This window comes from Solanum verrucosum, unplaced genomic scaffold (genome assembly GCF_900185275.1).
Source record: "Solanum verrucosum unplaced genomic scaffold, falcon-dt-bn FXZP01000099.1, whole genome shotgun sequence".
Lineage (NCBI taxonomy): Eukaryota > Viridiplantae > Streptophyta > Magnoliopsida > Solanales > Solanaceae > Solanum > Solanum verrucosum.
In genome coordinates, this window is record NW_026020338.1 from 269,602 (window position 1) to 281,874 (window position 12,273).

Genomic DNA, 12,273 nt, shown 5'->3' on the forward strand with positions numbered 1-12,273 from the left:
GGATCTGCTGTCATTTATCTCATATAATAGACAAGTTAATAAAAAGACTCTTGGTGGTTATACATGTTTTTCTGTATTTGGGAACTCTTTAATATGACACTCTTTTTCTTTTTAGTCTGTTCCAGAAAAATATGACTTTTTTCTGCGTTTGGGAACTCTTTACCTTTAAAAGTGGCATGCTCTCATGGAAATAAGAGCAGAACTAACCGCAACTGATCCTCGTAAGAGTAGCACCCCGACCTGAGAGTTGTGCACTCTTAATTGTATCTTTGCAGCTCGACAGCTCCAGCGTATCTCAAGACATTCATATACATTGATTTTGTCAGATAAAAACAGCATAAATACAAGTAAAGAAAACATATAATAAAAGCTTATTGAATCACACAACAAGGATTTATGTGGCCTAATCCAACGTCACATACTTGTTTCCCTCCTTCTCTCTCACTTTTCTCCCGCAAAACTTATTTTATCCTATCAGTAAACCTCACTTGTGGTTTCCACCTTAGCTAGCTTTTACAAAAAACATAAAATAACTCCTATGACTACCTATTTTGTTCCCTTAAAACTGGAGTTGCTGTAAACTCTGTCCTCTGAACTTCTTAATCCGCATGCTGGATTGACCGTTTTCAGAACTCAACTCCTGCTTCCATCATGTAAAATTTGACAGTAGATATCAACGGAGACTACACTTCTTCAGTAGAACTTGTTGGTTGGGGAAAAATTATTTGAGCTCGAGCGTTGGAGCTACATTGGATTCCGAAGATTCTTTTATCCACCTGTTTTGGCAAAGTTATCTTGTCATTCATCTGCAATTTATCTATTTGTCAGAAAATGGAAAACGTGATTATATTTTGAAATGAAATATAAAAAAGAAGTAATTTTTGCATACCCAAGTTGTTTCTCAGAAAACATGTTCCCTTCATAGGCACTGTCCCCAAAGTACAAACTAATCCAAAATCATGAATAAGAAGAAATAATTTATATATAAACAGAGAACACAATTTCATGAGGTATATACCTATATCATATATATATATATATATATATATATATATATATAAGTGGGAAGAGCTTAACCCCAAAGTTGATTAACCGTTTTGCCCCTACAATATTACTTAAATATTAATTTATTAAAAAAATTTGCTGATAATCTCAGCCCTAATTTAATTCTCCAGAAACGTATCATACGTTCTGCTCAGCTGATCGGTGTAACAACCTTTTTCCAATGCTCAAGTTCCATTGCTTTAATTATCAGCTGATGCAAAACCTTTTTCAGATTCTTTAGTCATCTCTATAAATGTCTCCACCAATATGTTATTATCCATTAATCTGTTCTCTTTTCTTTACCTCATTCAAATACATCAGGTAAACTTTTTTTTTCTCCTCTTTATTTATCAAGAACTGCTCTGTTTTCTTATTTACTGTGTGTCTTTGTCTAGCTTATTTCGTTTCATTCTCTTTATCATGAGTCGCTCTGTTCTTGATATTGTTATTTATCACTTGATATTCGTATTATGTCTTAGGATTCCTGCTGCTGAATGTTTACTAAAGTTCACAGAGACATAAAATTGCAGAAACTTAGTAGAGAGGAAGAAGTTTCTATTGCCATAAAGCTCCATGCCCTCATTGACAAAACAGCCGACAAGTGTATACACCATACCTTAAATTTTATTATTTTACAACGTATATTGATGCTTTTATATCCATTCATGAACAAATTTTTGAGCAATTAGCTTAGCTTTCCTATTTATTTTGAAATCTAGATATTGTGATATGCATATTGTTTTTTGGGAATGTTGGACTGTCATTGACAACAAATCTAGCATATACCTCCAGATGTGTTCTTTGTTTTGTCCGTGTTATTTATGCTTCTATTTAGTTTTTTGGTCTATGAATTGGAGATTTAGGAAATTGAGTTCTGTAGGCACCTTCAAAAGTATCATATAAATTTTTGGTTTATATTGTTTTCTTTTTTCTACCATACTGTTAATATCTCACAAATGATTGTGTTGTATTTCATAATTCAATTATATGTATATAACTTGACAAAAATTTCTTTGGTCAAAATTTACAGATGGCAGAATTAATAATTTTGAATGAGCCAAGAAGACGAAGGATAGATATATGTGTAACTATTATTTATACATGTCAATTACATATTTAAATAATGATTATTTTATAACAAATAAATATTTTTATTTTGTAGGTGTAAACTATGAAATTGATAATGATCTATTAGCCATCCTAAGGAAGACACATGTTGATCGAATTTCTCTACAACTATTACAAAACACCACTCTCCTTCGACTACAAGTTATTGATATGTATGCATATGTAAAAAAGTGGAGGGTATTATTCCTTAAAAAGAAGGCAGAAGCTTTAAGGCATTAAATATTTTGTAACTATATAATGTCGACATTTAAATTATGTGTTGTAGCATATTAAAAAAAGAACTTTTAACAAGTTGAATACTTGATAAATTATAAGAATTGTTTAATTAAAGTCGTCATAGTATTAGTTTTCAAAACAATTCATTTGATAACAATATTTTTGTATGATGTGTCTTGAAATGATCATAATATCAGTTGAATATGCTGCACCGTTCATTTCTTTGAGCTTGTATTTTACACATCGTACACTTATATTTTAGAAGTATTTATACTAATTAGCATGGCATACATGTGCAACGCACGTGTTCAGAAACTAGTTACTAATATAAGCAAACAACACAAATCTAGTTAGTTTTGGGGGTCTAATTATGTGAATTTATTTTAATTTTCATAATTACTTCGATACCACATTTACTCATGCGGGTCAAATAAAGTGTAATTTATCCTAGATACACTGTAATCAAGTGTGATTCACATGTATTTAAGAGTATTTGAAAGCTTTCAAGAGTTCTTCTAGGATCGAATCGCCATGTTTTAGCCTTTTATCAATTCATAAGGTGATTATTCTCCTCCTTGTCAAAAGTTGATACAAGTAACTCGTAATTATTTTACGAGTATGATCATCTCTCTATAGTCAACTGGTAAATTTCCATAGTAAGTAGTAAGAAATTTTCTTCACGCCTTCCACACATTTATATTTGATTGTGACATGAATTAAAGTGCTGACAATTGTGCATGATGTTTACGAATACCAACAAAAATTGAGAAAAGGTCACCCAACTCTCGAAAAGCACAGTGTAACAACTAAAAAGAAATAAAGGTGTGGGAGCCATGTGCCTTACAAGGCGTGGCCTCACACGTGCCTTCCTTTTTACATTGTTAACCGCGTTAAAAATTTTGGGGTAAGGTGTGCGGATCATGTGCCTTTACCCCCTTTGCTTTTTATTTTTATTTATTTTTGTTCTTTTGGAATTTTTGCAAAAAAGAAAAAAAAAGATCTTGCCTTTTAGGCTCTGAACTACAAATTGAACAGCTAAAAGTACAAGCGGGTGAAGCTTCAAAGAAAAAAGAGTATCCCAAATAAGAAAAACAAAATTTTAGGAGAAGTTAAATGGAATTATTGTAATGGGTGGAGCCACTTTAGGTGAAGGGTGGTTTGGTGCATACACATCACTAGAAAATTATGTGGTATATTGAGATTAAATATTACTCTATTAGTATAATTGTATATTTGATATTTTACACCCTTAACCTAACTAAGAAAAATATTTACACACCCATCACTAAATTCCTAACTCCGCTACGGAATTTATTGCTCCACGAGTACAAAACACCAACCTCCCTTTATCTTCTCTGTCAAAAATTGATTGAAATTTGTCTTTAATTTCACAGAAACTTTGACTTTAAAAACTCTTCTTGAATGGAAAATGTAATTGTTGCTATTTTTTCAAAAAACTTTTTGTGTCTAGTGTAATTTTTTACCATACATTCTAAAAGCTCACCAAAAGATGTGATGGAGAAGATGGGGCTACTTCTCACTTAATCAGAGATTTCGGATTTGAACCTTAGATATGGAAAAATCCTTGGTAGGGAGCGCTTTCCTCCAAATGGAGCCTTACGTGACGCGAATTCAGAGTAGTCAAGCTCCAATATAGGTATCGAACACCAGATAAACAACGATAAAATAAAATAAAAAATACACATTCTAAGAAATTTCAGCTCCACAAATCCAATGGGGTTTTAACCATACATTTATTACTGATTTGAATCGAATCTGTCACAATTGAATATATATATGAGTACATTTCACCATCTCTTAAATTTCTATTACTCCTCGATAGATCAATGTTGTTAATTTAATTAGCAAATAGGGTTCACTTAATAGTAAGGAGTAATAATTGCTAGTAATTATTAAATTCTTCTCATTTATGGTTATGGACCACTATCCATCTGCACAAAGAGAAATTGGACCATACATATTTATATTTCAAAATATATCTAGCATCTTTGATACATGTATTTGACTTGATATCTAAAAGAATGGTGCATCTGATTTGAAATTTGGCACAAAATTATTAATTAACAAGACACTATGTAATTTATTATAAAGTGAATTAGTATTTATGGTAGAAACTACAAATTATAAAGTGTATTAGACTTGACTTCGCAATGAATTGATGAAGTCAAGTCGTATTGTCGGTGACATAAAAATGACCCTTGTTTTTTCTTTACACCTTTGTTTGCTTGTACTTTTAGTGGTCCATTAATTGTGTATGCATATTGCATTAAAGTTTCCAAGAAATTTCCTACTTATTTCTACCAATGTACATATTTATTAAAATATGTTTTTTTGACCGGTTATTTATCTTCAATATAATAAAGTCTACTCTCTTTGTATGATCAGTCACAAAGAAATTGCTTGGACAATACTTTACCGTTTCAAATAAACAAGGCCCACAACTTGTTAGGTAGAGTTTCATTTTATGTTGTTATTCTATTTAGATTATTATTATTAATTTAATTTATTTTTGGCTGACAAATATTTTGATCCTAAGGTGAGTTTTAATGGATATCAATCAAATCGGTATGATGTTTCAAGTTAAAATTTTATGTGAGGCAAGACTGCTACATATTATGTCTAGCGTAAATTTGCTAAAAAAATATGTGATTTAGTTCCTTTTACCAGCAAGATGAATTATTAAAAAAAAGAAGAGAAAATTCAATACCATAATTCAATGTATTGATACTAGTAGCAAGCGTTAATTCAATGTATAGATACTAGTAGCAAGTTTTAAAGCCGTGGATCAATAAAGATGCAATTATTAGATCTCTTATTTACTTACCATTTTATATTCAAACATGCAAAGTTTAAAAAATTAAAACTTGTTCACAAACGGAGACAAGATAGAGAATTAATTTGGTGAGCTCCTTCCAATAGGAGAAAGAAGAACGGAAAATATTTGATTAAAGATGAAAGAATAATTATCATTCTACCTTACGACGATGGAGAATTTTTATTTTTTGGATTTGGATTTTTTAAAAATCAAAAATCAAAAAATTAAGTTGAGAGTCAAAATTTTATAACAAATAGAGGAAATATATATCCTTCAAAAACAAAAGAAATCAATTTGTACACGATGGACAGTTAAAAGTACAAGCCCGTGAAGCTACAAACTAGAAAGAAAAAGTGAATTATATGGCCCTAATTTATGAATAGAAAAAAAAGAAATTTGGTTACCTTGTAATTCTATTTAAAATTCAAATAGAAAATACTCATTTCGTTTCAATTGTTTGTTTCATTTATATTATTTTTTAGTCCGCTTAAAAAAAAATATATCTTTCCTTTTATGTGGTATATCGAGATTAAATATTAGTTATTTTAAGTGTATATTTAATTTTTTACACCCTTACCATAATTGAGAAGAATATTTGCACACCCTTCGCTAAACTCCTAACTCATACAAAAACTTTGGATAATCGAGATTATAACATCATATTCCTTATATCTACAACTCCTTCCATCCACTTTTATTTGTCATGTTGCGTTTTTCGAAAGTCAATTTGACTAATTTTTAAAGTTAAATTAGATTACATTAATTCGATATATTTTTTAAAAAAATTTAGATATTCAAAAACTATACGAAAAGTACTATAAATTGCATTTTTTTGCATATCAATATGATAAAAATATACATAGTAAAATGTTGGTCAAAGTTCTTATAGTTTGACTCTAAAAAAGGAAACCATGACAATTAAATGTGGACGGAGATTATAAAATTACTATTAGCATATTTCAAATAACATTTAAGTAGCTTTTGCATTAGAGGTGCACATTGAGATGATCAACGCCATTACGCCAATGTATTATGTTATACATTACTCTTACAGATATCAAGTCAGATATATGTTGATAAGAAACATCCATCTAAAATAAGAAACAAACAATACGTACACTCCTATTACTACTACGTCTTTTTTTTTTTCATTGCTCTAAATTACTTAATAATCTACCTTCTAGATTAACTCCGAATCATAAGTTGCTTCTATTATGAATATGAATGGAAATCAGTAGAATATTTGAGCTCTACACTCGCAAAATCTGGAAGATGGGGTCTACTCCAATTGAATTGAATTGAATTATTGCTATGGGATCCACAATAATATGAACACTATGGACAGCTCAATATACAAGTGGATGAAGATGCAAAGAAAGACTGTACCTTGGAAAATATCTCCATTGAATTAAATTATTGCGAGTTGATTCTACTCGGTATCCTTCACCTGCATAGGGGCATGACTTAATTCAAATTCGCATCGAAATTATAATTGTAATTAGCTAATAATTCTTTTCATTTATGGTTATGGACTCACTCTAAGAAAATTGTTACTAATAATTGTTTTGATTCCTTAACTACTTTCTCTCTCCCAATTTATATGTCATCCCTTTTAGTCATTATTCTTCTATATTTAGTTACAATATAACTTTAAAATGATCATTTTACCTTTAATGAAATGATTTATAGCTAGACAAACATCTATCATCAGCCTATAACTCTGCTAGAATTAAATAGGATCGACTGAAGAAGGAGACGAGGAACTAGACTTAGAGAAAGAAAGATGAGGGATATAGACTTTGGCTAAGCATGATCATAATATGCATAAACCTATTTTGCTCTCACAAGTCTCTATTTATCAACCCGGATCCCACACATAGCCACTTAATCCGGTGTTGAGCTGCTTTGCCAATACTGGTCTAGGCCCATTCATAACAATATGATGCAAGTCGCAAGATGTCATAGAATACTTCAGCATCCGACCGATCACACACTAATAGATTAACCATTTTCAGAATCACAAACTAATTCTAATGTGTAAATTTGACAGTAGACATGCATCAATAGAGACTACATTTGAATTCTTGCATTGTTTATGTTATTGAAATCTTGTCATGGTTGGTGCACCAAAGAAAACGGTGGATTTGCCCGTGTTTCCACTACTTATGGAAACACGGTCAAATCATAGGAGGGATGAAAGAGACTCAAGAAATGTTGGATTTTGCGGCAAAGCATAACATAACACTAGATATTGAAGTTGTGCCACTGGACTATGTGAACACAGCGTTGGAACGTCTTCTGAAATCGGATGTGAAGTATCGTTTTGTGCTCGACGTTGGCAATACATTGAACAAGAAATGAGAATATTAATTGGGGAGGGGGGGGGGGGGGGGTTCAATTATGTAGCAGTGTTTCTTTGCTTAGATTACATTAATTTCAGAGATGATTAATAAAATGTGTTTCTTGCACTTATTAAAATAGAAAAAAAAAATGTAACATTTTACGGTAGATATCAACGGAAACTACGCTTCATTACCAATATTTAATCTATAATCCCGGGCTTGTGGGAAAGAGCTGCAAGAGTTGCCTCTGTTTCTTAGAAGAGGAGCAAGTGGCCTCTTCTTCATATCTGCTCCTCCTAATCCCAATGAAACGGTCAGGTTCATACAACAAACGAACTCCAAATTTCTTCTCTTCTCAAAAAATTAAACTAATGCACCCATAGTCATTTGGTGTTTTTCCATTTGCATTACATGCATCCCATAAGTCAGCAAGAGGTATCAAGAAAAAATTAATAGCAAATGCTGGAAGATATTCTGAATGGTTGGAAAAGGAAAGTTTTTGGGTCATTGACGACATCCCATCATCACATAAGGGAATCAATTGAGCTGTGATGCAATCAATTAATTTGCCAAAGTAACATACAGCAAATCCCAACAACTTATCCGATACATACCAATTCTCCGGCAATGCGACTGATACACTTGTATCCATTCCCTGATGGTGGAACCAACTTGGAATATTCTGCTCCCAACTCGTAATCACTCTTAGTGACAAGGAATCTGAAACAGAGATGTCATGCTGCAATAATGAGATATTCTGAAACAACATATTACAGATCAAATCATTGCTCCAATCTGCACCTATTGTGTCTAATTGCTGTGGAAATTCTGGCAGCTGTGTAAGTCTCTCGCAATCTGATAAGTCCAAGTATTCAAGAGCACCAAGTTGGGCTATGCTACGAGGCAAATGCTCAAATTTATTTCCACTGAGATGCAACTCTTTCAAAGAGGATAAGGATCCAATGTCTTCTGGAAGTCCTCCATCTATTAGATTGCAGTAACTGAGATCCAGTAGTTCCAATGAGCCTAACCCTTCACTCACCGGAGGGAACACAAAGTTCGCTGTATCTTCTGATTTATCTTTTTCAAAAGTCAATGATTTAAGCCTGTTCAACCGGACGATGGAGGACGGAGGTTGTGAGATGAGAGTCCATGAGGCATGAAGCTCCTCCAAGTTTTCTAATTCACCTATCTCTTCTGGCAAGCTTCCAAGTTTTGAGCACTCAGACACATATAGCCTCACCAAACCTTTCAACTTACAAATGCTGCTCAGAAGAGATACAAGGTCATCCATGCCCCTCAAATCTAGCTCTGTAAGATGAGGTTGGAGGTCAAAGTAAGATAATGGCAGTTCCCTTATCCCAGAGCATGACATAATAATCTTTAACTCCGGCTTCATTATTCCGAGGATTTCTGGAAATTTCTCTAAACTACTGCAGTAATCTAGATTCAAAGATTCAAGAGATTCCACATTAACATATGGAAACCTCTCAAGGCTTTCACACCCCCACAAATTTAACTCAGTGAGATTTTTGCAATACTTGAGGGAATGATGAACTTCTTCAAGACTCGTACATTCCTTTAGATCCAAATACTCCAAATTTGGCATCCCCTCAAAATCTGGTGTTCTCTTCAGGCTTTTAGAGCCGCTTAGATATATTCCTCGTAGCGACTGAAATTGCTGCTATTCAAAACACAGAAAGCATGATGAAGAATGATCCTAAAGTAGCAAACGTGTGAAATGAGAAATTGTTTGATTTTACTTTATATGGAAATTACATGCTCAGAAACTAGATAAAATTCATGTTTTATTATTTTTTATTATAAATAAAAGGTAAAATATTTAAAAGAAGACCTTAATCTTAGCATGTTCTATTTGATGAAAACTTATGATTATCTGTTCTCATTTACCCCTGGACGTTGGTGTAGAAAAGAATGTGAAACACCTTTTTAGGCGCGTGAGTGTAATGAAAACAATGGCCGATGAGAAAAGTTGCGCCAACATATTTCTTTTTGTTTCGTCTTTAGATGCAGAGGTTGGAAATGCAATTTATTTTATTTAAACACAAGAATCATATATAATTCTAGGACAAGACAAAATAGAAAGTATCTGAAATAGAATGATACCTTTGTTTCATTCCATAAATAATGCAATGAACTCCGCTGGAGATCAAGATCAACAAGCCTTCTGGGATTAAAATTTTCTGGCAATAACTTCCAAGGATAATCATGCCAGACAAACCAACGCAAGTTGTTGGAAAGGTACTCAATGGAGTCATCATGGCAATTGGAGTCCGATGAAAATGAGTAGGTCGTCTTATTTTTTTCGTCCTTATTACACATGCATAATATCCTAAGCATTTTCATATTTTTCATTGCCTCTTTATTAAACCTTAGTTTTCCAAAATAAGTAAAGAAGATTGCTTCCACTGCCATGGTCCCCTAGTAAAAAAATCATGAGACAAATTATAACTTCAGTATAAAATCCGCTAATCAATATCACTACTTTCTTACGCCTTGCGTGCAAATTTTCGATATATTTTGTACTTATTCACTTCAAGATCTTGAAGAGCAAGTACCGTTAAAAAAGATTAAGGTACAATATTAGTTAAGTATTTCTTAAGAAATATGTCGCTTAAGAGAAATGCTTTGCGTTATTAGACTCAATTCATGCTATGATAAAACAAAACAATAATTTGAGAAGTTTATTAGACTCAATGTAAAAAGATTTTCATGCTATGATAAAACAAAACAGTAATTCATAACTTATTAACATGAGATAAACAAACTAGGTAGTGTGGATTTGAAACAACTTAATTGAATTGTGCGTCAGTATATGAAGCTAGAGGAACATATATTTGAAATATGAATTTTTATATAATATTTTAAATGACTATTGCATTGTTTAGCTTACCATATTGTCCATCATCACATCTTCGAAATCTTCAACATTCCATATTCTACTAGCTGGTTTTCCGGAATCTTTTTGCATTTTCACTATGTATTTGCCCATATCTTCAATCAAGTCATGCATTTCAATTCTTTCATATTTAGAGATGAACACAAGGGATTTGTCAATTAGGACATCCAATATGAATTCAGCTCCAGATTCATAGCTCTCAACAATTCGCATGACTTCTTCTCTATCATCTCCTAAGAAGAAACATGCGATATCTAGAAATATCTTTTGCTCTTCGGGCTCCAATCCATCATAACTTATTTTGAGTTTTTCAACAATTTCTGAATTAGACTTTCTCTTTATTTGGTCTACAGTTCTTGTCCACCGAGTTAGGCCTTTCTTGTGCAGCAAAGAACCCCACACCTTGAGGGCTAAAGGAAGGCCTTTAGCGTGATTTACTACCTCCAACGAGAACTTCTTAAAACACTCATCTGGAACTTCTTTTTTGAAAGCATGTTGATTGAACAATTGCATAGCTTCATCATCAGGTAGCGTAGGCACTTCGTATATTGCAGCATCCTTCTCTATCAATTGTCTGTTTCTAGTTGTTACAATAACTCTGCTGCCATTACCGAACCAACCAACACCTGCTAAATACTCCAAATGATCTCTTTCATCAGTGTTATCAAGCACAATCAACACCTTCATTGAAGAAAGTCTGTTCGGAATCACGCACTTCCCATCATACTTATTATTGACGCAATCACTTTTTTTTCTTAACAGTTCAGAGAGAAGGGTATTTTGTAAGGAATACAGTTGATTCTTTCTTGCATTTTCTTTAACATCGACAAGAAAACAAGCTGCTTGAAATTGATGACATAGAGTATCAAAGATGGCTTTTGCTATCGTCGTTTTACCAACTCCGCCTATTCCCCAGATCCCTACTGTCCGAACATTATTGGTTTCTATTTGAAGTAGGGATTTTAGTTCCTCTAAATGAGCATTTATTCCCACAACATCTTGCAAATAAGATAAATAACGAGCACTCTTGCAAAATGTCGAAGAGATGTGATCGACAATCTGTTGAATTTTCTCTGATTCAATCCTACGTAAATAAGAGATTGATTGTTGACAATGTGAGAAAGTCAAGTATTAGAAAGTATTTTCATATTTTTAATGTTCAGGAGCGTATTAAATAGGAAACATTGTAACTCGGGGTAATAGAAACATATTATGTGTTTTCAACTCACCCGTCACCAATATCATATCCTTTTAGATTTGCAGCAGCTGTTAGAGCAGTTCTCCATCCTTGCACCTTCTGCATCCCCTCAACATCATCCTTATACCTCGATTCGTGTTTGGCAAATGCTTCTGCAAAGCTCTCACTTTGGTATCGAACATGTGATGGATCCACATCATAGAAGATCGGTATGACTGTTTGTCTATTTTCTTCCCCCTTGCATTCCATGATCTTCACTATTTCATTCAAGCACCACCTCGATGTAGCATAATTTCTTGAGAAAACAATGAGTGCAACTTGAGACTCTTCAATAGCTTTCAAGAGTTCTTCTGAGATGGAATCGCCATCCTCTAGCCTTTTATCATCTAGAAAGGTGAATATTCCTCTGCTTTTCAAACCTTCGTACAAGTGACCCGTAAATGTTCTCTGTGTATCGGCACCTCTAAAACTTAGAAAAACATCGTACTTCCATCGAGGACAGTATTGTGAATCACTTGCAAAAGAAGAAGAAGATGCCATGGATTTGGTTAATTTGTTGAAATTTGAGAAGAAAGATAAAAATTGTGTG

At 33.0% G+C, this 12,273-nt stretch overlaps 2 pseudogenes; both read right to left on the reverse strand.

Moving 5' to 3' along the window:
- The window catches only part of LOC125836870 (TMV resistance protein N-like), a 170,749-nt pseudogene that overhangs the window by 36,490 nt on the left and 121,986 nt on the right, over positions 1-12,273 (reverse strand).
- LOC125836931 (TMV resistance protein N-like) lies at positions 7,772-12,224 on the reverse strand (annotated as a pseudogene).